The sequence below is a fragment of the Trichechus manatus genome, unplaced genomic scaffold (assembly GCF_000243295.1).
Source record: "Trichechus manatus latirostris isolate Lorelei unplaced genomic scaffold, TriManLat1.0 scaffold00020, whole genome shotgun sequence".
Classification (NCBI taxonomy): Eukaryota; Metazoa; Chordata; class Mammalia; order Sirenia; family Trichechidae; genus Trichechus; species Trichechus manatus.
This window is the reverse complement of record NW_004443956.1, coordinates 5,985,896-6,000,804: the sequence shown is the minus strand read 5'-3', so window position 1 is coordinate 6,000,804 and position 14,909 is coordinate 5,985,896. Positions and strand designations below refer to the sequence as shown.

At 41.0% G+C, this 14,909-nt stretch overlaps 1 protein-coding gene across 7 annotated transcripts in view; it reads right to left on the bottom strand.

Annotated features, from left to right (window-relative positions):
- Positions 1–14,909, bottom strand: part of FOXP1 (forkhead box P1) — a 686,938-nt gene that overhangs the window by 407,254 nt on the left and 264,775 nt on the right. For all 7 annotated transcript variants that reach the window (XM_023727893.1, XM_023727898.1, XM_023727897.1 and 4 more), the window contains one exon: positions 8,623–8,721. The gene's annotated coding sequence lies outside the window, so the exon portion shown is untranslated. The remainder of the gene's footprint in view (positions 1–8,622; positions 8,722–14,909) is intronic.

Here is a 14,909-nt window from a genome sequence, read left to right as displayed (position 1 = left end):
TTAGAATAATGTACCAGAGAAAAATGAATCAAAGATCTAGAGAAAACGTCTTAACAGGCACATCCAACTGGAGACAGAAGAATGTCAATTAAGTGGCTGTCCTTGTTCCTAATCATTTTGGGACATACCTTTATTTCCCATAGCTCTTGCCTTAGCAGAAAGAATTAAAGCATTTGAAAAAGTCTAGTAAGATCAAACATGCCCCCTTAGAAGTCATCAAAGCATAAAGTCCCAACATGCAGCCTACAAGCAGTCCAGCAGGGAAAAATGTATGAGAAAAAACAGTGCTTGAAAATCAATGCCCTACCAAAACATTTGCAAAGGGAAGACCATATCATACAGGGAAGCAAAAGTACCTGGATTCAAATTCCAGCTCTGCTCCTTGTAAGCTGAGAGGTCTACGCAAGTCATTTAACCTCACTATGCCTCAGTTTCCTAATCTGTAAAATGAATTTTTAGGATTGTACTTACCCTACGGAGTTATTGTCAGTTAATGTCAAGTGCTTAGAATCATGCCTGGCACCTAGTCAGTTCTCAATAAAGGTAGTTATTATAGGTGGTGCAATGGTTAAGTGCTCGGCTGCTAACCGAAAGGCTGGTGGTTTGAACCCACCTGCCACTCCATGGGAGAAAAGACCCAGCGATCTGTTCCTGTAAAGATTACAGCCTAGGCAACTTTATGGGGCAGTTCTACTTTGTCCTATAGGGTCACTATGAGTCAGAACTGACTTGGTGGCACACAGGACACAGCACACATTATACGATAGACTTTTCGAAAACTAGAGAGGCTCTGTTTAAACAACAGCTACACAATCCAGTTTATTGGAATTTCTTAGAATCGAGTTTTTCATGAGTTTTGAAAATCTACTTCTACATCTCACTACTTGATAAAGAAGGGAAAAATCCTGCACACAGGGTTTCAGTGATACCATGAAATGCAAATTCTTCTGGGTACATATACCTAGATAAACCCAAGAAGGCCTTAACCTGCCTTATTCCAGGAGTAGAATTCCAAAGACATTGCCATGTTTAGGAAGTGCACCCGGAGCAGGAGAATGGGTTTGTGTCATTGTTCAAGAATTAACTGGAACAGTTACGGACAAAGCATACGTATGGCCTCGCCTAATCAGAACACCCAGGGAAGAAGGTTATTGGAACCCAGTGAAAACCAGCATTGAGAAATTCAACCCCCGGTACATCTTAACCTGAGCCACTGGCGTTTAGCACTGGTCCCAGACAATGCAGCAAAATTTCAAAACGTCAAAGAGAAAGTTCCTAATTTTCCCTTCGGACGCTCAGGCACCGGAGTGTTGAGAACTGGGCAGAAGGAGGGTCATCTAGGTTGTCAGGCTTCCCATGTAAACTGCACTAACCAGGTATCACGTTACGTGGATCTGTTTCCTCTTTCGTGAATTATTATTTTAGGTTCTGAAATGATATTTGGAAATAGGGGTGTTATATATTTTGAGGTGCCAAAAACGCTGGGTCTCAGCCACTCTGAAGGCTGTTACGAATTTAACAAAAGTTTTTTCCTGAATTGTTTGCTTTGCTTACGTGAAACTCACTGAATTTTATCTTAAAGAGGATATCAGTGGCCAAACTTGATGTCTCTTATATTTTAATCACTTTCTCTTAATTTTATAAGCTGATAAAGTATAAATTATAAATTAATAAAATAAATACCTATTTTAATATCTTCGATAACCTATTTATTCCTTAAACTATATAAATACAGTATGTTACTTAAAACGTTATCTTCCTTTGTCACCAAAAAGTTGTGGGATACAGAGAGACAGGTTTCTTTCTCTGTGTTAGTTTTCCACATAAAAGATTCACAATTAACAACACACGTCAACCACGGGCATAAAGGAATAATGTGGCAACATTAATAAATCATCTTCTTTAAGCTAGTAAAATAAAACGGTGTTAACAATGCAAGATACTTACATACACACTTCTTTCAGTCTATATAAACGTGGGCTTTCTTTCAAAAGAAAAATATGTGAATTTTCAGGACAGACACATTAAGTACACAATCCCTCTCCCTCCCACCCAAAAAAGAAGAAAATTTACAGGAAATTTAAGGTATCATTGATTGCGAGACAGGAGATAAACCAGCTCTAACTTAGGGACAAGACCTATCCACAAGCAAGGTGGCTTAAGGACAGGGCAGCCCGTGAACTTTGAATTTCCTAGGTTTTGTGGGTATGAGTCAGGCTCCGGAGTCTGAGCCATCATACTGTTTGAGGTTTATAACTTGTATTATCTGCGACGGATCATAAACATCTAGCAGTCAACATGTCAACAGCAAATATAAAACAGACCATCCGCTGCCAGTTCATTTTGTACTTTCTAGTTTTAAAGTTAATTCAGTGCATGACACATCAGCAAATATAATAGGGAATCAAGGCTCTTTAAAATGAAGACGGCAAGAAAGCACGATATGAGTTTTGTCAGCGTAGCTCCCAATAGCCTTTGCTGATCTTTCTAAATCAGCAGCATCATTACACTGTCCCTGATCCTGTGCTTTCTGCACACCATCTCATTTAATCCTTGCAATAGCACAATGAGCTAGGTTCATGCTGTTACCCCCACCTCAGAAAAGTAAACTGAAGACCAGAAAGATGAAATAATTTGTCCATGAATGAGGGTGCCGGGATTTGAGCTCAAAATACAACAGTCTTAACTAACCTAAAGTGCCCACAATATGCTTTAGACCAAAATGGCACATGATACTGTCTTCAAGGAGAAGATAATGTATAATCCTTACTGAAGGGGACACACGGAGTACCAATGACTTGTACGGTATGCAGAGGAACCCTTCCACAGAAAACTCAAGGATGGCATTCTATTTCTACAATAAAAGTGATGGGTACAATTTTATCTGTTCTCTTACTTCCTCACTCAGGTGTGCATTAGGTACCATGTAAATATTGGAATTTCACAGGGAAATCCCCAAACGTACTCTTGATTGATTCAACAAATACTTTGTGCATGCTTACCATGTGCTATTGCTGTAGTTAGCTGCCATAGAGTTGCCTCTGACTCACAAAGACCTTGAGTATTAACAGAACAACACGTTACCCAGTCCAGTGCCACCTTCATGATCATTGGTCTGTTTGGGTCCATTGTTGTGGCTTTTGTGTCAATTCATGTCATTGAAGGTCTAGGCACTGTTAAACCATGGGGACACCACAATGAACAAGGCAGGCCTGCCCCTTGCATACTGCCTGGTAAACAGATACATACGTAAAACACCTGGCACTGTGAGAAATGCAACAAACCAAAGCTGGGCTGGAGAATAACAGGGAGTGGCTCTCCTCTATCTGAGGGGCCAGAAAAGGCCTCTCCAAGAAGTTGATATTTGAGCTGAGCACTAAGGGGCAAGAAGGAGGTATCTTAGTGAACAACAGAAGCTCTAACAGGTGCAGAACACCAGGGTTCAGAGGCAAGGGAGATTTTATGGCACCTGAGCATGGTTTAACATTGTTGAAATAAAATATTTGAAATGCCATCGCAAAAACTAAAAATTTCCAAGAATCTTTAGAAGAGGTGAGATCTCTTAGCCACTCTCTCCACACAGTCTACTACCCGAGGAAAGCCAAGCCTGGGGTAAGCAGATTCTTGAAAGGTACTAATAAAGTCTGGTAGTCAGTGTCCCCAAGACTATCAACTCTGTGATGTGGGGTCACAATTAAGGAAATTACTGCAACATTCTATTACACAGATGATGTGACTCTCTCTCTCTCATCCAAGGGTGCTCGGAAACTCGAGGGAAGATCCCAGCCATGTGGCTGCCGTCGCTTCTCAGTCTTTGGGACACATCTCCAACTGGGCCATCCGTGAGCACTGCTGACAATGTGTGCTGCAGTCATTCAGCAGCTTCTGTGAGCAGATGACACCACTGTGCGAGGGCCGTTCCCAAGAAGATCAGTGGGAGATCAGGCCAGCTTTGCAGAGTCGGCGCAGAGGCAGGGCCAGGAGAAGAGGCAGGGGAAGATCGACATTGTGTAGCAACAGCCTGCATGAGTAAAACCCTACAGAGTTTTACATTATCATCAGTAATACCAACTTAAAAGCGGTTAGTGAATTCTATTTGGTAGGCAGTCCCGTTGTCTGAGTAAGCAAAAAACAGAATAAAAAAGGAACTGTATGCCTCTCAGGTGAGCTCGCCAGAATGGGACCCAGAGATATGAGCTCTGTACTGGGCTGTCCAGAATTATACATGGCTGCAGGTGTCCTTGAAAACTGGCATCAAGGCTGTCACCCAAGGCTCTCTAAATTTATAGGCAGATACCAGGTGAGAAGCAATGGACTGTGAAACATACATTGTCTACCAGTAAAACAATGACCAACAACCCAACTACAGGATTGTAAAACTCCCTGGAGACAGCTGTCTGCTCCATCACTGGGAGTGCCGAGTATTATGCAGAGATTTACCATGTGGTAGAGTCTGTGCTTGAAGCATTTACTGACGAAGATCAAAGACTACAGACTTCAGGACGGATTATACTTCAACAAAAAGAAAACAAAAATCCTCACAACTGGACCAATAAGCAACATCGTGATAAAGAGAGAAAAGACTGAAGTTGTCAAGGATTTCATTTTATTTGGATCCACGATCTACGCCCATGGAAGCAGCAGTCAAGAAATCAGATGACATATTGCATTGGGTACATCTGCCACAAAAGACCTCTTCAAAGTGTTTGAAAGCAAAGACGTCACTTTAAGGACTAAGGTGCGCCTGACCCAAGCCATGGTATTTTCAATCACCTCACAGACATATGCAAGCTGGACAACGAATAAAGGAGACTGAAGAAGAATTGATGCATTTGAATTATGGTGCTGGCAAAGAATATTCAATATACTACGGCTTGCCAGAATAATGAACAAATACATCTTGGAGGAAGTACAACCAGAATGCCTCTTAGAAGCAAGGATGGCAAGACATTGTCTCACATACTTTGAACACATTATCAGGAGGGACCAGACCCTGGAGAAGGACATCATGCTTGGTAAAGTAGAAGGTCAGCGAAAAAAAGGAAGACTCTCAGTGAGATGGACTGACAATGTGGCTGCAACAATAGACTCAAACATATCAACAATTGTGAGGATGGCGCAGGACTGGGCACTGTTTCGTTGCTGTACATAAGGTCGCTGTGAGATGCAACCAACTTGATGGCACCCAACAACAGCAACATGATCTGTGCTGGAGTCCCCGGCAAGTGCGAACAGTTAACGCACTCACCTGCTAACTGAAAGGTTGGAGGTTCAAGTTCACCCAGAGGCACCTTGGAAGAAAGGCTTGGAGAACTACTTCTGAAAAATCAGCCATTAAAAACCAGTTCTACTCTGACAAAAATGGGGTTTCCAGGAGCCAGAGTTGACTTGATGAACACTGTTCTTAGGATCTGTACTAAGCTCTTTACAAGGATCATCTCACTAATTCCTCCCAGGGAGCCAGATTCTGTTTTCATCCCCATTTCCCAGATGAGCAGCCCTGGCCCAGAAAGGTTAAGTAATTTTCCCCAGAGTCCTTCAGCCAGTAAGTGGAAAAGGTGGCATTTGAATCTAAACTGATATAACTTCAAAGCAGACACTCTTGGCCACACTGTTATCCTATGTCCTTAGCAAGCATGCAATAAATGCTTGTGAATGCATCAACTACTCATGTTTCATGAATACCCACCACAGGCCAGTATGGGCAGAGAATATATTATGAAACATAGGACTAAGTCTCATGTTATGAGATGGAAATTTGCAGGAGAAAAATCTACAGGCCAATCTGGAATAGACAGATTGGACAGGGTTGGCTCATTTGTGCCCCCTTCTCTTTCCTTCACTTCTCTCTCTCTTAGGTAAGCTTTCAGCAGACATATGGGGAGTAGTCAATCACAGAGATGTAGAGTGGACACAACTTCTCTGTCTTTACATCTTCCCAAGAATGGGGGAGCAGTGCAAAGCCAACAGCAATGTTCCCTGAACATACTGGGGAGAACAGAAGTGGGTGTGAGCCTGCATGTTACTAAGCCTTCACACTGGACCTTGAGACATAGCAACAGATTATATCCATAGGAGAGAAGGCCCATTAGCAAATTCGGGAGTTTAAATTGTAGTTTATAACTCCCTTCAGAAATTTATTCCTCAGATTTGCCGTAACATAAGAATATTACAGTCTTAAAATATTTCCTGAAATACGTATCTCTGCTAAGAACTAAACAGTCTGAAATTCCAACGTAAAAATCAAACAAACCACCCTACACACGTGGCTGAAGAGAGACAACGGAAGACAGAAGGCATTTATTTAGAATATAAAAATCAAACATGTAAGAAAAATTGACATTATGATTGTGTGCAAGTAGCTGCTATAGTTTCTCAGTAACTATTCTCCTTTTCTTCCTTAGTACCAGAATCCAGACTTTGTCTGGGACACCAAACTGCTCAAGTCCAAAGCTGCATTTCTCAGACATATAGCGAGGGGTGGCTGACAGAATATAAGTAAAGAAAGTCACTGGGTGAGGCTTCAGGAAATACTCTTTAAAGGGGCCCATCTTAGCTAGGACTATTTCTTTAGTCCCTTGCTTTCCTGTCTCTTCCTGCCAGAAAATAGAGGCAATGGCTGGAGAGCCAGCAGCCATGTTGTGACTTTGAGGATGAAGTAACATACCTGAACAAGCAGCCAGAGCAGAAAACAGAAGGTGCTTACCAACCATAAACTGTCTCTCCTCCAGATGTGTTTTATGCAAGAATGAACAACTAATTTTTTTAAAAGCTTATCAAATAATTCCTAACTGATAAATAATGAGATATAAAAACAGGTCAAAAGATTACACTAATTTTTTTTTTTAAGTAAAAGAAACTAGAAAATTCATGAATTAGGATTCTGATTACCCTTCTATTCCCAAAGCTGTTTGTTTAAGTATGACTTTCTTTCTTAATTAGTGCTGCTAGTCCAGGGAAGTGTATTTGATGAGCCTGCCTCTATGTTATGACATGCAAGACTTCTGAAATTCAAACATACTAGTAGACATTCAAACCAGTATTATTTATTAAGGCCTATATTAAAGGTGGAAGATCTGAAAACACTCTTAGATTCAGATGATAAAAAGAAATTTAATCATTCTTCATTGTCATTTGATCTTTAGCCTGCCATAATCTACCCTTATAGCCCTTTATACACCTTATATCCCTTTTTACACATTTGATAGTAAAAAGACATTTCAAACGCTTGTCCATCAACTGCAAAATAGATGGAACATACAGAAAAACCACATAACTTAGAAAATGAAAGAGTGTCCCCCACACTCACTTAGCTCATGAAAGCCCAATGTGATTCACATGGTGAATAAGGCATCTTCCACTTGGTGAACCAAAATGACTGGGGAGAGCCATCCAGTACATCTATAAAGAGTTTTGAAATTTTCAAAGTGCTTTCATACATATCTTGTCTCGTCCTTACAAGGTCAGGGGGACTGGTACCTAGGAGATAACCTGCTTACAGGTCATATGTCCCCCTTTGATGATCAGGAATCAGCAAACTATGGCCTTCAGGCCAAATCCAGCCCACAGCCTATTTTTGTAAATACAGTTTTACTGGGACACAGCCATGCCCATTTGTTTACGTACTGTCTATGGTCCCTTTTGTGGAGCCCTGGTGACGCAGTAGTTAAGAGCTTGGCTGCCAGAGTGCTATTTGGAAGCGAGGAGGGCTACATTTCATTGCATGTCCATTTGAGACATTATCAGGAGGGATCAGTGCCTGGAGAAAGACATCATGATTCATAAGGTGGAGGGTCATTGACAAAGAGGAAGACCTTGGACAAAACGGACTGACGCAGTGGCTGCGACAATGGGCTCAAACATTTCAAGATTGTGAGGATGGTGCAGGAGCAGGCAGTATTTCATTCTGTTGAACACAGAGTCACTACGAGTCAGAACTGACTTGATGACACCTAACAGCAACAACATCATGATATATATAATATATAATCCTTAGACCTCCTTGCTAGGTTTCTCATAATTATTGGTATTTGTGATACTGTTACTAACATTACTAAGTGTGATTAATTTATCAATATTTGTAACACTTGTAACTTTAAAGGTAATTAATAAAGAAGTATAATTCAGGTAAAAAAAAAAAAAAAAAAGAGCTTGGCTGCTAACTAAAAGGTCGGCAGTTGGAATCCACCAGCCATTCCTTGAAAACCCTATGAGACAGTTCTACTCTGTCCTATAGGGTCGCTATGAGTCGGAATTGACTTGATGGCAACAGGTGTAGTAGGGTTAGATGGTTGCTTTTGTGCTATAACTGTATGGTTGAGTAGCTGGGACAGACTGTAGGGCCCATGAGGTGGAAAACATTTACTATCTGGCCCTTTCAGACAAAGTTTGCTGACCCCTGCATTAGATCACCTTCCCACAAGCATGATCCAAGTTATGGACACTATTCTGGAAAACCATAAACCTATCACAGAGAACAGCAAATATATTCCTGCTAGCTTTGGAACTGGTACATGATAATGGGAAAGTCCATTATTTTCCTCGGGAATATATATCACCTACCTGTAGAAGTAGATGGCAATTTTTAGGTGGTACACTGTATTACCGGTGTTTGTCACTTACCCTGAACTTTTAACGTGGCTCACAGCCATAAAAAGCCTGGGGGTCACTGGTAGGGGGCACGCATAATGCCACAGGACTGCAACACACAGAGAAAGGATACTGCAATCAAAAAGAAAAAAAGCGAGTAAGTGAGGGGACACACTGTGATGCTTCCAAGGCAACATGTACATTTGAGACATAAGTACTCCTTGTTTACACCCAACGTTTACATTCAGTATATAATCACATATCTAAATGCCCATTCTGTCCTTTCCCTACAACCAGCATTCAATCTAGCTCATAATTTGAGTTTAATATAGGATTTGTAATAGAGGGATGCAAAAGATTATAAAGTTAAGTAAAACTCTGACACTTTAAGACACGGCTTTCATGTAGAAAGCTTTTTTTTTTTTTTTTTTTTTGATTCCACATTTTCTTTTATTTTTTTCAGGATAAATGCTTATAATTACAATGCTAACTCATCCTGAGAAACAAGGGCAAGAAGATCCATGAGTTCAAATGATTTTGCTTTGGGTTCTGGTTGTTCTCGGTCTCTCCCAACGCATCCAACAGAAGGGCCTAGAATACGTAAGTGCAAGCAAGTATGCATGTGCATGTATAAGCGTGCACGCGCGCACCCACACACACACACACACACACACACACACCCCCGAAGAGGAAAAAATAGGCTCTCCTCTGCCAACAAAACACCAAATCTGACTTGCCACCATGAGCAGCTCTTTTTCCACTTGGCCTTAAAATACAGAAGGAGGTTGTGACACATCCTTCTCATGGAAACAGTCAGCGTGCGCCTGTGCACATGTGCTGAGGCTGCAAGCTTTCAGAGCTTACTTGGGTTCTCGGTAGAATATTTACAAAATCCATTTCCAAGTAAGTTAAAGTTGCTGACGGGTAAGTCAACTCATCCTCAAGCACTTTCAGAAAGTTTTTGTGAATAGATGTCAGTAGCCAGGGTTTTGCAATGCCAGGCCTTTTCTGCATAGATCCTTAAGATGGCAATGTCATGCATACCGTCCTAGAGTTTCTAGAGCGGATTGTCTCTGATACGGGAGAATGGACCCACAGAATGAGGAGACAGCATAAGATCTTCCCCGTGTTGTGCGTGTGTTCTCTTCTCTTTCAACAATAAACTCAGACAAAACCCCATGAATGTGCATGTTTTCTAACCTATTCAGATGAGAAGTTGAAACTGAAAAGGAGATGTATGAAGTTTTATGATTTGAATAGTTACCTATCTCCGGAAGCTATGTGGGTTGTCTATCTACCAGAACTCAGAAGAGAGCTGAGATGGGGCTCCTGGTGGGTGTCTCTTCCTGATAAGAAAATAACTCAGGCCAGATTTGTCCACACTGTGTTTTCTAGGCATCAGTTTCTATGTGTGCGTAAACTGTTCACCAAACATACTATGGCTTAAGAATCTTCATTCTTTTATGAGTTTAACATGCTGCGTTAGCAATATTCCTCTTGAACAAGGGAACTTAAGAGTATGATCACAACGCATAAAAAAAATTTCTTTTTTAAAGATAATTTCAGTTGGCAAAGGCTGTAATCGTTCAAACTTAATTGGTGAACTCATTAATGAGCAACTGTCACCACAAGAAAGAAGACCATTGTCATCAACTTAACAGAGCAATGAGATAACGAAGTTAATTACATTGTTTTCAGTGGATTTACACTGGCTTCCTTTTGGGTTCTACATTTTCCAAACATTTGTTCTGACACTCCATGTTGTGTGCTCATCGCAACAAAAAACAATCAGCTGTGGCCTCGTCAAGGGAAAGTCAGCAGATCACAGGGCAAAGCAATTGGAAAACTTTTCTACCCTTTATTATCTACTTGTAAAATGTTATAAGCCTGTAAACTAGTTAATTTATGAGCCGTGGTAATAATTTGCTCACATTTGATCGCAGGTTTCGCAAACAGTTTCCAGGGCCGTGGGAGGATAATTTGTAGGTCCAGCTTCTCTCCTAAGGGGACACTAACTAATTTGACACAGTAACATGACACTGATGGCGGGCACACTAATGACCATACTCCAAGATGGGGCTGTCAGCCTGTCGCTCCAGTGGAACGCTGGTTTGCTTTCACGGCTGCTCGGTACACGATGCTCAACTAATTATTCAGACAGTGACATTAATGAGAGCCCGCATGTTTATTTTCAACGTACTAACCAGCGCTTAGCTTCCATTTGTCTGATATGGTCACTGATTAAAATGTGTTTCATGAATAGTAAATTTGAACTTTAACAAAGAAGCACAGGAGGAAAATGAGGAAGAGCTGATTGAAAAGCTAACCTGGTCGACACAACTTGTTTTTTGGCTCAAAGATCACCAAGGACAAAGTGACAGGTAGTAGGAAATACCCTAAGTATCAAGACAGAGTGAAAGGAATATTTTCAATCACACATGTCCACGTACAATCTTGACTTGTGACCGAGGCCACCGAAACAAGGTATAGTCAAGAGCAACTGCTACCTCAAACAAACTTCACCAACTCATGATAGTAAATAAAGATTTTTAGTTTTTTCCTAGAATGGCCAAAAGGTTTGCTTTACTGGGCTTCCGCAAACTTACAAAAGTTTGATCGCTGATTAAATGCTCTCAAACATGATATTTATGAACATCGCTAGATACAGTTTCACTTTTTCAAAATCTACTGTAAGACTGTACTACTGAGAATTTTGTTTTAAGTATATTTTAGTAGTCTCTTATACGTCTTGTTTCTAGCCTACAAAATCTTGTAATCAAGTTCTTTCCACTTTAAATTAAATCTCTATTTTGGTATGATAAACTTTGTCCTTCATTTTATGGTGATTATAATCCTCTTTAAAGTGTGAAAAAGCAAAGGTGTCACACCTTGAGGACTAAGGTGCGCATGACCCAAGCCATGGTATTTTCAATTGCTTCATATGCACGCAAAAGTTGGACAGTGAATAAGGAAAACAAAAGAAGAACTTATGTCTTTGAATTATAGTGTTGGTAAAGAATACTGAATATACCATGGACTGCCAGAAGAACAAATCTGTCCTCAAAGAAGTACAGCCAGAATGCTCATTAGAAATGAGGATGGTGAGACTTCATCTCATGTACTTTGGACATGTTATCAGGAAGGACCTGTCCCCAGAGAAGAACATCATGCTTGGTAAAGTAGAGGGTCACCAAATGAGAAGAAGACAAACACAGTAGCTGCAATGATGGGCTTAAGCATAGCCACGAGCATGAGGATGCTGCAGGACTCGGCAGTGTTTTGTTCTGTTCATCATACGGTTCCTGTGAGTCAGAACCCACTTGAAGGTACCTAACAACAACATAATCCTAAAATATTCTTATAATCATTATTTAAAATGAATAACTTCAAAAAAAGGTGTGCTTAGATTGACCAGAGGTACTGAAAAATTGAAACTGCTCCTGATGTAGTTCATTGCAAAAATGTGCATTTCAAATTAAATAATAGTGACAGTATCTCAACCAATGTTCTATCTGCCATTATGGATAAAGAATTCTCCCCAGCACTGTGTATGACTTCTGATTTTATAAAACAGCAAAATAATTGAGTCCATGTATATCGCATTGGGAGTGAAAATGTCATTGCATGAAATATTTCTTGGTATGTATTTCTAAACTTACTCACTCTGAGATATATCTGTAATTTTAAAATGTCAAAATTCCTAAATGACACACAACATGTGGTAAGCAAATTCAGATCCCATGCTAATTTTTTAAATGTATTTAACCAAGTAATCCTGATAAACCATCCCAAATCAGCATGGTTGCCTCCGAATACTGCTATTTCCATAGGTTTCAGACAGGTTGTCAGATTACTGAGATCTCTTTGCAGTTTATGTGTGGTAAAGATTGGTCCTCCATAATAATCCACGAAAATACAGTCAGCCTGTGGCTAAGACTGGCTAGATGTTCCTTAAATCCACTTCCTCTTCTTTCTGGGCACATAGCTGGAATGTATTTCCCAGGCTCCCTTGCAGCTGCATGGGGCCTTGTGACTGAGTTCTGGTCAAAGAGACGTAAGTGAGTATGTCACTGTCAACCTGATCCTGGACCCTCCTGCACTATCCCTAATGCACTCTCTCTTCCCTTGATAGCGTGCCAGAAGAATTCAGTCGAGAACTACTAGTTCTGGGGTGATGGTGGAGTCACTAGGTGGAATGGCCCTGGGTCCCTAAAAGAGCACAAAAGTGGAGTCACCACCCCTGTCCCCCATCAACCAGCACTAGACAGTGTGACACAGAAAAAATAAACCTGCGTATGTCCAGCCTCTGGGATTCAGGGATGTTTTTCACACCCACCTCTATCTCTTACCCAAATATATATATTTAAAAAAAAAAAAAAAGAAAGAAAGCTTTTGCCCTCGAGTCAATTCTAACTCATAGCAACCCTACAGGACAGAGTAGACCTGCCCCATAGGGTTTCCAAGGAGCAGCTGGTGGATTCAAATTGCCGACATTTTGGTTAACAGCCAAGCTCTTAATCACTCTGTGCCACAAGGCCTTCATCCAACTATATAAAACCAAAAACCAAAACTGTTGCCATCGAGTCGATTCTGACTCATAGGGACCCTATAAGACAGAGCAGAACTGCCCCATAGGGTTTTCAAAGAGCGGCTGGTGGATTTCAACTGCCGACCTTTCGGCTAGCAGCCAAGCTCTTAACCACTGCCACCAGGTCTCTACCAAAATATATAAATCTTTCTTATTTTTCTGAGACTTCTGAGGAGTCCCTGGGTGGTGCATATGGTTAACAAGCTCAAGTGCTAACTAAAAGGTTGGAGGTTCAAGTCTACCCAAAGGCACCTTGGAAAAAAGTCCTGGTGATCTACTTCTGAAAAATCAGACATTGACAATCCTATAGAGTGCACTTCTACTCTGACACACATGGGGTCACCATGAGTTGGAGTCAGGGACAACCAGTTAACTGGTAATTTTTCCCTGGCTCAAATGTTACACTTCAGCCTCTGTGCCATCATAAGTAAGCAGAAGTACCATAAATTGGAAAAATTCCTAAAGATATTTTATATTTATGATTATTTGCTCCTCTTAAGTGAAGAAGACTTGAAGCACTTACTGATGAAGATCAAAGACCACAGCTTTCAGTATGGCTTACACTTCAACATAAAGAAAACAAAAATCCTCACAACTGGACAAAGAAACAACATCCTGATACATGGAGAAAAGACTGAAGTTGTCAAGGATTTCATTTTACTTGAATCCACAATCAATACCCATGAAAGCAGCAGTCAAGAAATCAAAGGATGCATTGCATTGGGCAAATCTGCTGCAAAAGACCTCTTTAAAGTGTTCAAAAGCAAAGATGTTACCTTGAAGACTAAGGTGCCCCTGACCCAAGCCATGGTGTTTTCAATCGCCTCATATACATGCGAAAGCTGGACAATGAATAAGGAAGACCGAAGAAGAACTGATGCCTTTGAATTGTGGTGTTGGTGAAGAATATTGAGTATACCACAGGCTGCCAAAAGAAAGAACAAATCTGTCTTGGAAGAAGTACAACCAGAATGCTCCTTAGAAGCAAGGAGGCAAGACTATGTCTCACAAACTTCGGACATGTTATCAGGAGGGATCGTCCCTGGAGAAAGATGTCTTGCTTCGTAAAGCAGAAGGTCAGCAAAAAAGAGGAAGAACCTCCACGAGATGGACTGCCACAGTGGCTGCAACAATGGGCTGAAGCGTAACAAAGATTGTGAGGATGAAGCAGAACCGGGTAATGTTTTGTTCTGTTGTACATAGGGTCACTATGAGTCAGAACTGACTTGACAATACCTAACAACAACAACTTAATAAGTTAAAACAAGGCATTGGTGGTTCAGTGATAGAATTTTCACTTTCCGTGCAGGAGACCTGAGTTCTGTTCTCAGCTAGCGCACCTCATGTGTAGCCAGCCACCACCCGTCTGTCAGTGGAGGCAGGTAGGCAGCTGTGATGCTGAACAGGTTTCAATGGAGCTTCCAGATTAAGATAGATTAGGAAGAAAGACCTGGTGATCTACTTCCAAAAATCAGCCACTGAAAACTCTACGGATCACAATGGTCCATCTGCTACTGATCATGGGGATGGTGCAGGACCAGTGTTTCGTTCTGTTGTGTATGGAGTCGCCATGAGTTGAGGACTGACTCAGTAGCAGCTAAAAATAACAACAATAAGCTAAGGGTGGAAAAAGGAAAGGGAATCAACAGCTAATGTATGCCCACAAGGTATCAGACATGCCTTTACTCATTCAACCTTCATGCAGCCCTGTGAGGAGGTTCAATTCCCATTT